The following is an 18347-nucleotide window of genomic DNA, read 5'->3' on the forward strand; positions in this document are numbered from 1 at the left end:
CTGTCGATGACTGGTGTAAAGTTAGATCTCTTACCCTCCCCCACTCTACACGTAGTATACTTGGAACCAGGGTCGACAAGCTTGAAAGTAACCTGAACGTTCTGTGAGTACAGCCGATTCTTTCCACCCTAGACAACAGGAGTCGCGGAGAAGGTTCCCCCTCCAAAAGGTCCAAATTAAGGACCAACTTCAAGTCGAGTAGAAGCGACTCGAGCGGCCGTAACAAGAGTCATAATGTAAACTATATAATATACCTGAAAATACCTACCAGCTAAAAATTAACGTGTCAATGTTTTCATTTGTATTTTATACTCCTTATTTGTGTTGCAAAATGCTTTTTAATTGTATAAACATTAAGATAATTTAATAACTCTGAGGCTATAGTTTCCTTACATTTACGAATCTATAGTGTTATTCTAAATATTCTAACGTTATTTTAACCTAAATTTATTTTCACTGTTTTTTTTTAATGATGTATCTGTTGACAAAAATTCCACATATTTACAAAATTTAAAGCTGCATGTGATACTTTATCATAAACCGTATAGATTGCTATATTTATTATAATGTTAATTATTATGAATTACAAAAGACAGCTACAATGTAATGCAAATTTAGTACATTTATTTCTTCTTAAATCGCTTTTCACATGACAATGGAATATTGAATATATAATGCATATTCATGCGTAAGATATCTTTAGATATATGTTATCTTCATAACTTTAAAGTAAAATAAGTGATGTCCTTATTTTTACAGTTTTATTTAAAATTTCTGCACACTAGTTTCCATTATGAATTCGAACGTGCTTAGTTGTATCTTATGAAAAGAAACAATTTTTCCAATTTGTTCTTCTACTAAAAACGGAAATCTTTTTATAAATACAACCTATTGGCATATATTTATAACCTCAATTTTTTAAACCTATCTTACAGTATTATATTTTATAACCGCAGGTATAATGGGACATGTATCAAAGATAAAATTATAAATTGAGGAATAAGGAGCGAGAAAAGAAAGAATACGGTGCAGCATCACAAGCAGAAGGTAATTTATTCACTTGTTACAATTACTTTGATTCAACGTTTGACGGATGACGGTTTATTGCGTATCGTTTGAAGTTAGCTTACAAGTGGATTTTAAGGAAGGGATACCTTCCCCGCCATTTCTGTTGTCTAGGGTGGAAAGAATACGCAATACTGTTCAATTTTAGTTACGTATCAGAATCTTTTGCTACATATAGTGAACTGTCAGAACTAGCTGACGTTGATATAGGGAATTTCGGATAAGTTTGTACTTACCGTGCTAAAAACGTAGTTAAGCAGAACTTCGAGTAGATGCTGTTAGTATCGAAGGGAAAGTAGAAGGTTATGATCAGACAGTACGCAATTAAAGTATATAACAACATAATTTCAAATAGAATGTCAATATGTCAGTTAAATGTCACAGTATAAATAAGCGCCACTGCCCAATCGTGGCCACAGTTTATATAGTTGACTCAATCACTCTATTTTTGTATCGCCATACAACTGAAAACATGGCGAAATCTTAATTTTGCGCGGGTAAAATCAACAAAATTAACCTCAATTCAACGTCATTACGGAGTGTATAGCATGGACGCATCTGTGGTTATACCAAAAGAGAAGAGCCAGAATTTTACAAACTATGATATTAGTATTACCTTAGAGACTCTTATTAAATGTATAATTCATAATGAATAAAAATATAGGTTATACATGCAATTATAAAGGTTGAGTGAATACAACTAGGGTCACGAAAATTAGTTTTCCTTTTTATTGTAACTCAAGTACAAAGTGGTACTAAATATCTAGTTTTAATTTAAACCAATAAAATTAAAGTAAAGATTTTTCTATTTTCTTCTTCTTTTTTATTGCAATGTAAATAAGCAATATATTATTTACAAATTGGTTGTAAGCAAAAATATTAGCAAGATAGAAATTTTTTTTTTTTATAACTTAAGTACAAAATGTATTTTACTTCTTTCTCTTTGTTATACAATACACTTTTTAAACAAATATTAAATTGCATTTTTTGTCTACTTATTCAAATCTTATATTTTGTTATTTATCCCTAAATATCTTTGTTTTTACTTATACTTATATATTTTTCTACAAGTGAAGGATAATGAATCGATACACTTGTATAGGAATAATGGAATAACCATGGGGATTGTGAAATTCAAAAATAAAAAATTCCAATGTCCTTATGAAATTGAAGACATGCGCTCTGATATTAATTTAATATTATATACAAAATGTTAATTTCTTATATGATTCACTTTGATATATTAAACTCAATTTTTTAATCATGTTTTTAATATCTCATTTGTAAATAACGATTGTATTTGTTTACAATAAAATCTATAACTCTTCCAATTATGTGCTATGCAGTAACTATTCTCTTCGTATTCAAAAATATTTTTATAAAATTTATGTGTTTCGTATCAATGGCTTTATAGTTACCGCTATTGAAATAGATTTCAGTGCTGAAGCATTTCAAAACTTCCCGCAACATACAACCAACAACATGGCTACTGTAATGACGTGCGGCGACATGAAGATGAAAAGAATCGACGCGGAGTGGACTAACTATATAAACTGTGTCGTGGCTTTCTACTGCCCCTTCGACACTAGCGGCGCCTGCTAGAGGTCCCATTTAACTATATTTTTAGCAGAATGAATACAAGTTTATCCGAAATTCCCTAAATTCCCTATATTTAGTTCTGACAAATTCAACGCAGATCTCTTAGAGCATATACATACAACTTGGAAGCAGTACAAACTACTGTTGAAAGTGTAACGAGTTCGTAGAAAGGGAAAAAGTGTAAGTAAATCTATCCTCTCTCTTTCCGTCTGCATGAAATTGACTGATGCCTCGTTGTTCTCAGTTACTTCAGGAACGTAGCACGCGTAGCTAGCACCTTCCTTCGTGACACAACGCGATCGTGATACGTAACTTGGTATGTATATTATTAACCCTTTAACTTGTGCGCTCGAGTTAATTCGAGCGCGCTAAACAGGCCAAACTGTGCACACTCGAGATAACTCGAGCGGCGTTGTATTTTATGCTATAATTTTTTACAGTCGAACATAATCGAGAATTGAAAATAACAATGTGAAAGATAAGAAAAAAAATCGTTTTATTGATATTTATCATTTACTTAGGATTGTAAGCTATAACACTTATTTATTCAAGAATAAAATATAGCTTTTTTCCATGGAACAAAAGTGCAATATATCAAAATTGTCCACCAAAAAAAAAGTTGAATTAGGAGCGGTAACAAATGGAAACTTTTGAGGAGATGTAATCTTCTGGAATTCTACGACTAACGGAACGTCATTTTCCCAGTTTTGTTCCACCAACACCAAAAAAAGAAGCTCCCACAAGATATTGCGCTGTGTGTTGTGCTAAAAGGGATAGCAAAGGAAAAAGGAAAAGAAAAGAGAGTCGTTACATGTGTAATACTTGCAATGTTGGGCTATGTGCTGCACCTTGCTTCGAAATATATCACACAAAAGAAAATTTTGAATAATTTTTTAAAATAAATACAGTCAACCCTCTTATAACGCGGTAAACTGGTACCGCGTTATATGGAAACCGCGCTATAGGAGTACCGCATTATATGGAAACCGCGCTATAGGAGTACCGCGTTATAGGAGGGTTGACTGTACTAGTATTATTATTATTTCTGTTGTAAAAGTATAAATAAATATTTTTATTAATAAAAATGTTTTTTTCGAAATAGCAATTCGAAAAGAAAGATAAAAAAGTCGATGTACGTGTAACATTGCAATATTCGGCTCTTTTCTGCAATGTGGATCAAAATCCAAAATTAAAATAAAAATTTTGTATTTTTTTTTATTTTTTTGCCAAGACAATGTTCCAAAGTGTTTTTTACATGAAAAAAAATTGATTTTTTTGGCCGGTTTTTTTTTCAAAAAATCTGTGCGTTAAGGGGTTAAGAAATGATGATATTAGTTTATCATAATATATATCATTATTATGATATTAGAAAGAAAAAATCAAGAAGGGTTAGTCAAACAATGCAAGGATAGAGAAATATTTTAGAATATTTTATATTTTAAGGAAAGAAACACGTAACAATTTATTAAACAAAATTATAAATAAAATACCCAACATTTCTGCTTGGACTAAGGCATGAAAATGTTAAAAAAAACGTAGATTAGAACTAATTTAAAAAATAGTTGATTACATATTTATGAATCAGAATCAATCATTATGAGTCAAAAAAGGAATTCTAAGAAGACATACACCTATGATATTAAATTGTAATCAGTAAATGTTTTTATTATTAAAATAAAACAGTGTTCATATTTTTCTTAATTAATATATTTATTATTTTTCTTACTTACTTTGCAAACACTTTTTCATAACAAACATCTAACAAAATCATCTTTTCATGTGTATGTACATATATAAAGAATCTTTTTATTATATTAATTATTTTTCAGTTATGAAAGCGCTTTTATAATCAATTTTTTAATCATACTTAGATAATTAAAGTATAAATTTCTAATTAAGAATTTATTTTAACTTGACTTCAATACGTTCTTCAAACTTTCATTCTTTTATGTGCTACAGAAGCGATTGTTGCGACCACATTCTTCTTAAATATATTATTTTTAATGAACAAGATGGGGGGGGGGGGGGGCATTTAGGGAGGGGCGACGAGGTAAATTGTATCTAGATTTTATTGGCTACTACTTGTTACAACACTCGAATAAAAAGTATCTTCCGATGTATCCAATGAATTGCTAATAGGAAAACCTTTTTCAGACATACGAATGGTAGAATCATGGATCTAAAGTCTAAAGTCTAAAGAATGGATTGAACCTGACCTGATTGAACCTTACGGGGAGGGAGGCAAGTCATAGACAGAAGGATGGAGTGATCGTCACCGTCATTTGCCTGTAGGTGATAAGTGGTGCCGCCTATGGCATATCATGGACCTATTTTAAATTTGAGAGCGATTTCATAGGCCAAATCAAACGAGGTTAAAACCTCGAACGCTGACTCCTTCTAATCCAAGTGTAATAGAAGAAGTAGTAAAATTAGATATATACACTTTTATTTCTCAGTGTTCAAGCTTTAGAGAAACCATATTCCAGAAAATATAAGAAAAAAACTGACACTGAATGGACAGAGGTATTAAATTAACAGGGATTATACTGCAGTATGTTTTTTTATAAGGATAGCTCTTGTTTTTCACATTGTATAATTTTTTATTTCTAAAAATAAATGCAGACCGAAAATGCAGACTGAAACCGTGTATATCACAATATCGTTTTATGAGACCAATATACAATAATGGCTGATTTTCTAGAGTTGAGCCCTGATGGCCCGGACTTCTGACTTGCCGCTTTTTTGGCTCCTGAGTGGCACTTCTCTCACGGGGCGCGCACCCCGCTCAATGGGTCTTACAATTAACCAATTATCTACGTTTGCTCAATCGTGGGACCTTACCCATTCCCTGTCTTTGTCTGCCGTCTATCGTTTTTCCTCTTTTACAGGCCCTCTCAGCATCTTTTTCATGGCGTCTAGGGAAAGTGTCGAATCTTATTTGTAATCTAGGGAGGCCTATGGCGCACGGAAGAAATGGTGAACAGCTCCGAAAATGTTGCCTCATAAGACAGTACAACTTATGCGATTTTATGCAATAGAAATCTATTTATTGCAAATATGAGTATGTAACAGTTATTCTAATAATGCTTAAGGATTAAATTAATGTAAATAACATACTGTTATTGATTTGTATTACACTTCAGAAATAAAACAAACAAACTATAGTAAACAATAAATAACAAAAAAATGTGGAAGTCGAAACATCTCTAAAACAGCAGGAGTCAAAGTTTTGTACATTTTTGTTACTGTTACATAAAAGAAATATACTTTTATTGCATAAAATAGCAGAATACCAACTAATCATTTCTATGTATTTACTCCCGCGAAAATATTTGTTTCATTGTTTTTTACCGCGAAAATATTGTTCCCTTTTTTTACTTTAATGTCGAAAGTCTATCCTATTATCTAATAATTCTCATTTGGCCAATTTAACTTTGTCGACAGGTATTGTACTCGACTGAATGGTGTCATTTGTAACTACAGACAAGTTCTATTATTTAAACTCACTCTTGGCCAATGACATCTTTTATTGCAATTAAATCTATACACACGTACAAATTGTTTCTTAAGTATATATGAAAATTTCAATCTAAAATATTCATTCTTCTCAATTAAAGTGAAAGAAATAATGTAAATCAACACGTTTTCACGAAGAAGGGACAGACATGTCATGTTTCGGTGTCCTATGTGCAGTAAATAAATTCAAAATAAGTTAATCAGCGTCTTTAACTATCTTGCAATTTTATTTAGATCCATTTAAGATTGTGTCGTGATCTAAATTTTTTACATTGATCGAAAAAGTAAGTAAGTATTCGATTTGCTACGGGCGTCAGTGCTTGGAGTTACCTAGAGACGAAAAAATCTGCTTTGGCGAGTCTATGAGAGAGACGATTTTTCTCTTAAAATTAGAAAGAGAGATCCGATATACTGCACAATCTAGTAACGTTGCGGGGAAATATGCTTCTAAACACTTGTAGAGTTAACCCCCCCCCCCGTCAAGCGCCAGTCGCCTGGCATGCCCAGAATTCAACTCTAAAAAATCGGATGGTAAAGAAAATTTTATCTTTATTATTAATACTTCTTTTTAAATATATTTTATATATATTCTAAAGTAATTAGTTATATATGTTCAAAAGTACTTGTATACTAACTACTTCATGTGAAATTTTATTATCAGGAATATATTATAACATTTTTCGAATGTTTTAAAAAAGATTAATGTTTTGGTACGAGATAGAAGTCACGTTTGGAGAAGTATTCTTATCTATCTTTTATTATTAATCGCTACGATTCTCTACTTACTACGCGAAACGCCTTATATGTAGGGTCAACGAAGAAACAATGTATTCAGCAACCAGAAAATAGAATTAACTTATTACTGTCTTTTACTATTTACATATTTTGAATTTTCCATACAAACATAATAGATTCTAACTTTTACGTAATTTTAAATAATGCATTACATTAAATGGCCCTGTGGTTTTGTAATCCACTTTGATCATTCGCATGTTCTATTAAATTTAAAAATAAATTTTTAGAATCGTTGATTACAGGCATCTAACGGAGTCCGGATGAGGTATTAGAGATCGGGTATCGCAAAGAAAGTACGCTGTGAAGTTAATTTTGTCTGTCCTGAAAAGCACAGACGTTTATTAAAATCAATAGAATGTTCCCAAAAGGAGGGAAGAGGAGATGGTCCTGTGGTGACTCTGAAAAAGGAAGGATTGGCGAAACCGCACCAATTAGCTTGCGAATATTTCGAGCTCAACTATATGCTCCCGACTTCAGGCCTCGACGACAGTACCTTGCCGTAACGCTAAGATAGTGCAGTGGACTGTATTACTGACGTCTCTTCGCACTGAAGAAATCGTCGGTAGGCGAACGTACAGCGAGGAGGGATCCTCCTTTTCTCTGTTTAACGCACCTTACAATAAGGTTTGCCTCGTACGAATCTCTGCTTTCGCTAAAATTCGTGAGCGTGAGACGTACTATAACTAGTGGCGGCTAGTCTTTTGGTAGCTGATAACGGGCAGAGGCTCTACCACGCGCCTTTCAACACAACGTGTGCGTCTGTTTGTCACACGTGGGATGCTGTTAAACGTGGTGGCTTACATTAACCCTCTCTGTTTTAATGCCGATTATCAGGGCTTAACCAAGCAGTGGTCTATGATTGCTCTGCTGACGAATAGCAAACTCAGGGAATCAGGGAAACCACCGATTCCAAGAGTACAGTTAGTCGTCAAAACTTGTCACTAAACTACATTCTCGATGCCCGAGTTGCAGCCGACAGACACTCAGCTTTAGAAGGCGTTTTAATTTCAAGAGTCTGGTGATCAAACTACTTGAACTCGTTCGGCTATTCTAATATCGCTGAATTCCTTGCGACTTATCGAGTGATTGGTGCAAGACTGTGCAAGACTGACTTTCGAGCTCAAGTGTCTCCGGGAAAGCGCGAAACGCCCGAAAAGCCGCTACATGGCGCTCGTTTATCATCGTCTGTCTGTTTCTAATGTATTACGGTTCTCTTTTTCTCTTTCAGGCTCCTATATCCCCAGTCGACATCGGGCTTGAGATTCGAACGTCATAGTTGAAAAACGAGTCATATTTCGAATGTACCGTGTCTGTTGTTGGCGCAACTGAATTTCCTACCGAACGTGACCTTCGGTCGGTCACGTATGCTAATAGACAACGGTTTCGGCGGACGAGACAAGAACTTGAATTATTACTGCTTTTAAACAAAATTATTAATTTCTAATTCTCTTAGTATCATATTACACGTATAATTCAAATTATTTATATTATTTTGAATAAGAAAAAATTTAATTATTTTCTGGCTTACGCGTCAGATTTTTCCGACATTCTCTAAAGAATATACTAAACTTTTAAGGTTTTTCGTTGTAATCAGATTATGTTGTGCACTGTACTTAATTGTTTTTAAACTGCTTATGCATTCTGTGTACTGTATTTTTGTATATAATTTTTTCATTACCCATCCGGCAATATAGACAATAATTCGGTCAGAAAATACAGAAAATGCATGGCAATTTACGTTTGATATGGCACATGAATGAACATTTATTATATTATTTAGCTTATTCGTTTTCTGATATTTTTTGCGAATATTGCCTAAATTATTTCTATTAATATTCTTTGTTATTGAAGTGTTAATTATTTTGTGAGATTTTGCCGAACTATAATATAGAATTGAAATATCATTTAAAAGTGTACAGTTTCCTGTATCTATGCTCTTAACTTTATTACGTATTAACAATTTTTTGTAAGCAGAATTAAACGCACAGACCCAACAGAACACCAGTACTTCAAAGAGACGCTCTACTATATAGTAATTACACTATATCGATACCGATATCCTAACTTCCCCTTCCGTTTTCTGCTTCAAACGTGCAGTAAAGTAAATGTATAACATGGATCTAAAGGACAATACGGCGGGGTAGGGTAATGATATAGTTAAAGAGCAAAGAAAAGCAATCGTTGGCCGCCATACTCTTCTCACACTGGTGGCGTACCCTACAGCCTACTCTGAATACTAAAAGTGTGGCGATAACATTTCATATTTTTTTTCTCTGTGTAATGCATTATGCATTTAAGGGAATACCATTGAGCTATATACCTAACTGGAGTGCGTACTGCAGAGAGGCGGCCGTCCAGGACAGGCGAGAACTGGGGTGATGCTATCGCAGTCTAACCATGCAGGTACGTATGTTGTCGTCGTTTCAGTACCCCCTCTACAGTACAGCAATTGGTAAGAGAGGGATAATAGGAAGAACAAGGACAGATTCACCTCAGTTCGGATATCTCGCTTTGACCTCCCTCCCTCCTTCTTTTTCTTACAGGGGTCCGCACTCCAGTTAGGTATATAGCTCAATTTTTCGTTATAGGAATACTATTACCTACAGACAAGCGGCTGTCTAATGAAGGTGAGATGGAATCAGTCTATGGTTCCTAATTGGAAACATGACTTTGAAAATTTCCCCTCTATTACATATATTACTATACCAGCCACATGTACATATGTGAGTTCGGCGCTTCAGACAGTTGTTAAAAGTCGAGAGAGAAGGCAGATGTGACCTTTACTCTCTCGTTCTTGAAACGTTGAGATTAAACTGTTCAAATTGCCGGCAAGCGACACGAGCAAGGCACAATTTTTTCATTTGTCGAAATATTTTCTTTTTTTGATTTGTAAAAGGGGGCAGAGGTAGATTCAGTTTTCAAGAGGCCCAAGACATTCCAAATTTTTGAAGTTCCATTAAAATAAATAAATTTTGCAAAATACGTATTGCTTTATTTTTAAGCAAAATTAAATTTTGAAAAATAAATCTTGAGATCAAGCGATGATATTCTGGAAGATACTCTGTGTATATTTTTGATGAACAATTAAAACAGGTCCCTATATACATATGTAGTTAGAAATCAATAATACTCTCAAGGAAGGCTGTTGAACGTGCACATGATGATTTCTTTCTACATGTTAAATCCTATATACAATAACAAGTGTAGAAAAGGACTTTTCTGTTTTTTTTTTTTTATATACAGGGCGAGTCACCTAACGTTTGCTCCTTACATATCTCTTGTTTTTTAAAATACGTCAAATGTCTCAAAGAGAAAATTGAATGGTTCAACGGAGCTCATGCAATACCAAAAGAATTTTTCTTTTGTTGTCATTTTTTTTTACAGGTATCAAGGTCAGCTTCGTATCTTTAAATGGAACCACCCCTTTTTAAACACCTATAATGATAATCCCTTTCATTAGAAATTCAGTGACTATAATTATACAACAAACATATTATGAGAGCAAAATACGTTTGTTACGAGTGAGACTTATAAACATATTAAGGTCATATTCAATGTTATTGAATATTTTCAAGTATTCTCTAGTCGATTACGCTACGATTGATTTACGATCAGTATGTTTCCAAATGTGATTTCGCTATGTCTTATTCAATGATTGAAAGATGTGATATGATAACAGTTTACTGTGAATGTAGGCAAAATGCATTGCAGGTCCGATTGCATTATGGAGAGAGGTACCTTCACCGAAACAGTCCTTCTAAGCAGACTTTTATTAATACCTATAAATTATTTAGAAGTATTGAAAGTGTAGATATAATAAAGCGTAAACGTAAGAATCCGGTGACTAATGAAGAACGTTTATACGTTTTCTTCATCCGTGACCTTGAATGACCTTGAATAATAATAGTCACTGAAATGCTAATGAAAGGGACTATCATTGTAGGTGGTTAAAAAGAGGTGATTCCATTTAAAAAAATGTGTATAAATACATATCTAATAAATATGTTTGAACTTTTCTCTACAATAAGTACATATTGCGTATACAGGCTGTTCATTTGAAAATTTTTAATCTAAATATCTCAAAAACAACGCATTTTTGGGAAAAATATTAAATACAAAAGTTATTCGGATTCAAGGAGGAAATACAACTATTTTTATTAATTTTTTTTGTTTTTTTGTTGAACAATTTGAAGATCATTTGAAGGGTAACTTTGTTTCTTTCAATGCAAACCTACAGTTTTATTTACAAATTTTACTTCTATGCAAAAAACAAGAAACTTTTATATGAAACATTTTTTAATCAGATTTGATCTTAAAAAGGTATTTAATAAAATAATTTTTTTCAAATTTGGTACTTCGAAGGTAAGCGATGGAAAATTAAGCCATGAGTACAAACGAAACTTCTTTATAATCTGTTATAACTAACTGATGACAAATCAATGATAATTACAGATTTTTACGTGACTTTCTTTTTCCATAAGAAATCACAATCATCACTTAAGTTTCTGAGACCGTGCTCATCCTGTAGAGCAGACTTTACGTGTTCAAAACACAAACAAAAATTCAAAACAACAAATTGTCGCCATTCCCAAGGTGAAATGACAGATAGTTGTTCTTTAGAAATTCTGTGAAGTTGGCACCCCCAAGTGCTAATTTTCATCGTTATGTCCCGGTAAATTTCGATATGATATGCAACATTGCTCTGAATCCGAGTGACACTGTAACTTGTTATTTCGTTAGAGTCAGCAGGTCATTCACCAGCAGGTGTTAAATGTGTCTTGATGACTGATCTAGTATATATCTCGCGTTTATAGAACAGACAGAATATGAGGAAGTAGGAAGACTAGACTGTGCCCTCGCTGATATTCTACTTGAGGACTATCGTTTTCGAAATTAACCAAAATTGTAGATGATAGCCTCGCGATTACAGAACATGCACTGTAAATATCGCAGAGGTAAGCATCAATTACGACAGGTCATTCGACCCCCAAATTCGGACAAATTCCAATCGAATCCTTTATAACCTATTATAACTTTTGCCTTTGGCGTTCTTTTATCCGAACTCAAGTATTGAATACTAGGCCCGTTGAGTGCACAGTTATTAGTTAGTGTTCCACGCGACGTGAAACCGTGGAATGAGAAGAAGAGACCTCTTGTAAGTTGTAAGTCTCCTAACGCCGAGCCATTTAGGGTCCTTCTCCCTCGTAAGCTAGTTTTAAGACAATCAAACATTATCAACATTTGTAAACTATACTCTGTATCTCCGAAAAGAGATATCGTGTAACTTAAACTATATTTTGTATCTCTGAAATGAGATGTAACTGTAACAACATATCTACACTATCTTCGCAACGAGATATAATTAAAAAAGCTATCTGTACCCTTATACGCATGTATTTAAGTGACGACCAGTCCAATTAATTCCTAATCACGAATACTCCGACGATCCCGAGGAAAGCACTAATAGTCTAAACCTCATATATTATACTATTATTTATCCCCGGCAACGTGGCCGGGACGTAACACCGTCCTTAAAAAGGGGTTATGTAATGGCTTGTCCACATTTGTCCATTTCAAATTTTCATTTACCCTCTCTGTAGAAAAGATTTATAAAAAAATTATAATAAACAAGCAATAGTTTTTATGAACAATTTTAACTGCATATTCTGGAACCTACTATTTTAATACGATACACTATATTTTGTATTTATATTAACGGTATTATTAGGTAAATCTTAAGAAGATGGTTTAAATTAACATTGTTATAATAGGTACAGAAAACTTTTTCTTAATTCTTTTTTATAATGTGGCGGACAAGCACGTTGTGCAAAATCAGCAACGACGTCTCCGTCGTCAACGATGCTGCTAACAGGACCATATACTACAGTTTAATATACAGAGTGTAACAAAAATGTTGTAGTTCCTTGAAAGGGATGATTCAGAGGGCAATTTGACACAACTTTTTCCTTAGCGAAAATTTTAGATGAGACTTCATTAACGAGTTATTAACGAAAAACACGGGCCAATGAGAGCACGAGTTTGCCGCCGAGCGGCCGCGGTAGCGTTGGCGAAGCGCTGGGCGCTTCGGTTGTACTCCGAACAAGAAAGTCGGCATGCATCGAAGGAAATAGCATTAGTATGAAAACTGAAAGCGACATAACAGATAATACCGAGTCTTTTTTTGTTTATCACTTGAAGTGAATACTTAAGCCCCTAGCCCCTAGCGCGTACCCCAACGCTACCGTGGTCGCTCAGGGGGCAAACTCGCGCTTTCATTGGCCGGTGTTTTTCGTTAATAACTCATTAACCCTTTCAAGGAACTACAACATTTTTGTTACACCCTGTATATTTCTGAGATGCATACAGTTCGGCTGTTATTAAACGTCTATAAAACTCTCTAGGGGCAGGAAAATCCTGACCCGGAATGGGTCTTATAATGGGGAAAAGGAAAACGTCGGCCTGCCCAAAGGACGAGGCTCTTGAACTTAATTTATGATCCTTTGGTGAACATGAGTCCTTCTAACACAAAGTTCCAAGAAAACTACGTCTAAAACTGAAATATATAGAAAGTACATTACAGTACCTGATTAAAATTAATCAGTTTAAACTTCTAATAGAATCTTTAAACCAACTATACATGCCGATTATTTTTAGCATCTAAATAATGTACATGAGTTTTTGTTTGAACCGGAGATGTTGCACATTTACGGATTAAATTTAGAAATAAAGAGACAAAGTTGCATGTTAAGGCAATCAAAACTGTTGCAACAGACCGGCGAATATTTCAAGATGAAATGGGAACAGCAATGAATAAAAACCATCAATATTACTACCAGGTGCAGGGACAATTACACATTACAGGCAGAAAATATTGCCTATTTTGTATGTGGACCCGTAAAGGATTTAAATGTCTTCAAATTGATAAGGATGATAACTTCTAGAAGAATAATATGGAATCAAAGTTAATTCAATTTTATTTGGAGTGCATGTTACCGGAATTAATAGACAGTCGGTATAATAGGGGTATGTCCATCCGGGAGCCTCAATTTATACTCGAGGAGAGAGTATACTTAGAGGAGCGTAAAAGGTCTCTCTCGAAAAGTAGCAGAAATAATACTCTTGGCCAGCGTTGCACTGCGCTCAAAAGCGCAGGAACACTGACTTTGTTAGTGGTTGACAATTACAAGTAATAGCAATTGTACTCGCGGATAGAAAGATCACGCGAGTTGCTTGACGCTGCAAATCTGCTGACCTGTTCAGAGTTATATATTTAGTTCACAATAAACAACATGTATCATAATATAATGACAAAAACATAGAGATATATGTTTTTCGTAAAACCACTCATTACAGGGCCCAATTGAGCACAAAATGTAGTCTAACTAGGAATGCTATTATTTTGTTTATAACTTAAAAATTCAAAATTCTATTTTAGCCGTATTTTGTGTTTTGGTTCATAGTATTTGCATACTTTGCAAAACGATCGATCAGCATGTAGTCAGTGAAAACAACGTCAATATACTATTTTTTAATATATTTTTTAAATAAATTGATATTTTTAAAAACTGTTTACATAGGTGGATTCGTCTTTCAAAAATACACAATCGCCCCATTTATATTTTGCTACACGCATTAGTTTTAGAGATATTAAACGAAATATGTTTTCCACCCCCAAAGTTGGGGGTGGTTTTCACACCCTTTAGATGAATTAGAAGCAATAAAAAAAAATATGTGTCGAATATTTTCGGCTATTCTACAATCCTACAAAGTTTCATCAAAATTGGAGACTTTCACCTCGCGATGTTCCCTTATTAGTAAGAATCAGAATCTTGGCTGAAGCTGGATTCGCTAGAGTTTTCCTGATGGGCAGAATTGTTATACTGTGGCAACAGCGTGACCAAACTTTCAATACGTTTTGGCAGCTGAGCCTTTTTTGCGTCTGTATTCACGTATTTGATGAATACGCCATTCAGCTGTCAAATTCTAGATTACACTTACCAACTGATCTGTATTTTCATCGATGCTGATGGTAATATGACCAAATTGGTTGTTAAGATATACCTTCAACGCTTCTAACGGTAAATCGTTGTACTATTTTTTTGTCAAAACGTGTGCACAACGCATATTATGCTTTATGCCTTCAAGAAGTGTTGAATTGAGGAAACTCGCATTTTCACGATATTGTGCTAATTCAAGGAAGGGTGGTCTGGTGTGCTATGAATGAAAAAACCATTAAATCGTGAAATATTTGCAAAAATGTCACTTCGACAGCCATCATGCTTGTTTACAAAAGCGTCTGTTTCATGCTCACAGTTTGTAATTTTTACATTTTTCTCAACGTATAGTGTTTATTGGAGTTTAAACGGACCAGACCACCCTGTGGTGAAGTCTACCTGTAGGTTCTGTACCTGCGAAAAATTTATTTATGCAAGTGTCGAGACGTAGTGTAATTTACGGAACCGATTGTCTCTCTCGCTGATCGCGTATACGTCTATGACTCTTTTTGCTTGTGAGCGCACGCACACAGCTCACAACACAAGGAGTTTGCCACCTTAACGTTTTAAGTAAAGTAATAATAATAATTTATTTAAAACTTAAAAATCAGTACATAAATATAAACTACTGTAAGCAATTCTGACCGCGAGGTGGCTGTAGGAGTGAGTGGTATGTGCGAGTGTGTGTGCCGTGTGTGGCGGGTATCGCGAGAAGGCAGGGAGTTCGCGAGAGAGGTGTATGGTGTGAGGGCTCGCATTGGAAAGAGCGAGACTGGAGTGATTGAGAAAACACTGAGACATAGAATTGGAAATCAGTTTTGGTGTATCAGTTGTAGTTGTAAAAACTAAAAGCTTACAACTAGGTAGTTATTTATCTCAGAAGTGGGATAGTGAGCCGTGTAAGGGTGCTTATAGGCTAAATGCGATTCTGGGGCGACGTAGGGGTAAGTGCTCACGTTCGCCTAACATTAAAGTGCGGGCAATAAATTCATAAACGTTTGCCGTTCAGTTGTTTATACGACGTGAGATAGTCGTTTGTAATTGACGGACTTCTCCTTAATCTAATTAATTGCTTAAATTTGGCTGAACACGTGCTCGTTACATAACGGTTACGGTTAACCGACCGTTCGAACATTGCTAGAAGGTCAGGAACGTTCATTATTGTTTTGGTTTTGCAGACGGCTGCTAGCGAAGTGTTTGTACCCAAAACAGTCTATACTGCGTTCACTGAGAGAACGCAGTCGTTTCACGCAGATGGCTTCCATTGCTCCGACTGACTTTTCCACTGAGATTGGTGAAGGATTCAAGAGCCTAAAAGGACACGCCTTGCTTCTTTCTACTCTGTATACCTAGTGTCCAAATGAAACAAATGTTTCTATCTATTAAGAAACAATATTTATTGAGATATCAATGTATAAGAATCCACAGCTTATTTGATCATAAAGAAACAGCAACGGTAGAACTGTTTCCTGGATTTCCTACAAAATGTTCGATGCGACCAGGTAGTTTATGACACGGGAAATCTAGGGTCGTTTATGGTATTGTAACGCAGTAAAAATTCTGACTAGTACCAATACGTTTTCGGTCGACAGAGACGATATTCAAGAAGATTTTTATTTGCTAACAGAGCCGCATTAATACTTTCGGAGAAAACTAAAATCTAAAAGAATATCGTTTGCTTGCTCAAAATTTCTTTCACACCGTTTATGCGCTAACACTTGAAGAAGTGACTTTCTTTAGAAATGGTAGGACCTCCAAGGGCCCAACAAGGGGTTCATGGGTAGGGATGTGCTCGGGAGTGACAGAGCCAATAACTAATGAGCGTAGGCGTGAACTGCGCAAAGGGTACGAAAACTCGTCAACCGACAACTGCGTTCTCCCAGTGAACGAAGTGTAGTTTATCGTTAGCGCGACGACTGACCGTGGCTCTTGTGTCAGACTGTAATCGTTGTTGACTGTCTATGTATATTGTTGTCATGGAGAAAGAGGAGCTGTTGAATCTGACAGATGTGCAGTTACGGGAACGTCTCAGAGAGCACGGGTTGCATGAATCTGGTATGCGCGCACGCATGATAGAGCGGTTGTTGGAGCACCTAGAGAAGTTTAAAAACGCACCACTCCTAAACATTGGGTCAACAAATAAAACCAATCCGATCCCGCCATCGAATCATCCTGCTGACAATACCAATAATAAGAATACTGCCAACGCTGTACCCCACGTGGGAGCGCCGCAGTCAGTAAATATTGTGGAGATCCTACAGCTAACCACACAAATGATGCTCCAGAATAACCAATCTGTTTAGACCAGCGGTTGATCAGTAGATCTTTCTGGCTTTGTTGAATTTTGCACGTGGTGTGCCGACTAGGGTTTAGCTTGAAGGACCAGAGATACCGATGAATTCTAAGTTGTATCTAATCTTTATTTTGATAAATCATACTTTATACAGAAATGAGTTTAGAGGGCGGAGAAAATATTTACAAATAGGAACCCTCGTTACTCCTTCGAGGGAGGCCTCCCTGGGGTAGGTTATGCCCAAAAACTTCTACCACAGACATGGGAGGGAAGTCTTTGTCGACAGCGCGTGGGGGTAGTGGCTAGGCTCCGTAGGGTGACATCACCCTGGAAAGGCCGAAGGGGCGACGGACCTCGAGGGTAGCGCGCTAACGGAAGACGCTCGGGTTTTATGTTTACGATACGTCAATTGCTATTGAGCAGAGACTCAGGACCCCAAAGTGCACGTGTTCTTCAGAATCGTAAAACGATGAAGCGACTTCTAGGGTCTTTACTCCTCAATTCAAATTAACAAATAATTACAAATAAACTAACAGTGTATTTCCTCAAAAATAGCAGGCCCAATTCATCCGTACCGTAAACCTAGTCTACCAGATGTCACACAATTATGATCGTCTTAACACAATCCGTGATTAAGTCACTTTTCACTGAGCTTCAGAAGGAGCGCACGGCCGTGAATTCTGACAGTAGAGGGCACAGCTGTGACTGGAATCATGTCAAGTTTATCTCAAAGCAACTACCGGACTTTTCTGGGAAAGATAATAAAAGTGTCACGAAATGGCTGGACTGGATGGAATACATCGCTAAATTATACGACACCAACGACCGCACTTTGTTGTTGGCCGCAACTAACCAACTTCAGGGTCGAGCCTTGGACTGGTACCGTAGGCAACCTAATGTTGTCATCTCCTCTTGGAGTTTGCTGAGAAGTGCACTGAGTGAGTATTTTGAAATTAAGGAGTCTTTCGCGGGAATCATTAACCGGATCAATGCTAGGAGCTGGAATCACACGGCGGAGCGATTTATACAATATGCGGAACATAAGTTAAAACTGATGGAAGCACTGGACTTATCGGAAAAGGACC

At 35.6% G+C, this 18347-nt stretch overlaps 1 long non-coding RNA gene across 3 annotated transcripts; it reads left to right on the forward strand.

Annotated features, from left to right (window-relative positions):
- The first annotated feature begins 4 nt into the window (after nt 1–4).
- LOC143178210 (uncharacterized) lies at nt 5–5827 on the forward strand. Of its 3 annotated transcripts, none has more exons than XR_013001737.1 (5): nt 5–103; nt 957–1047; nt 2498–2844; nt 2909–2980; nt 4819–5827. It is a non-coding gene; the product is annotated as an uncharacterized LOC143178210 (long non-coding RNA). The 3 variants fall into 3 exon arrangements; XR_013001738.1 differs by lacking the exon at nt 4819–5827 and adding an exon at nt 3105–3616; XR_013001739.1 differs by lacking the exon at nt 5–103 and adding an exon at nt 610–688.
- Nucleotides 5828–18347: the final 12520 nt, after the last annotated feature.

This window comes from Calliopsis andreniformis, chromosome 4 (assembly GCF_051401765.1).
Source record: "Calliopsis andreniformis isolate RMS-2024a chromosome 4, iyCalAndr_principal, whole genome shotgun sequence".
In the NCBI taxonomy this organism is placed as follows: Eukaryota; Metazoa; Arthropoda; class Insecta; order Hymenoptera; family Andrenidae; genus Calliopsis; species Calliopsis andreniformis.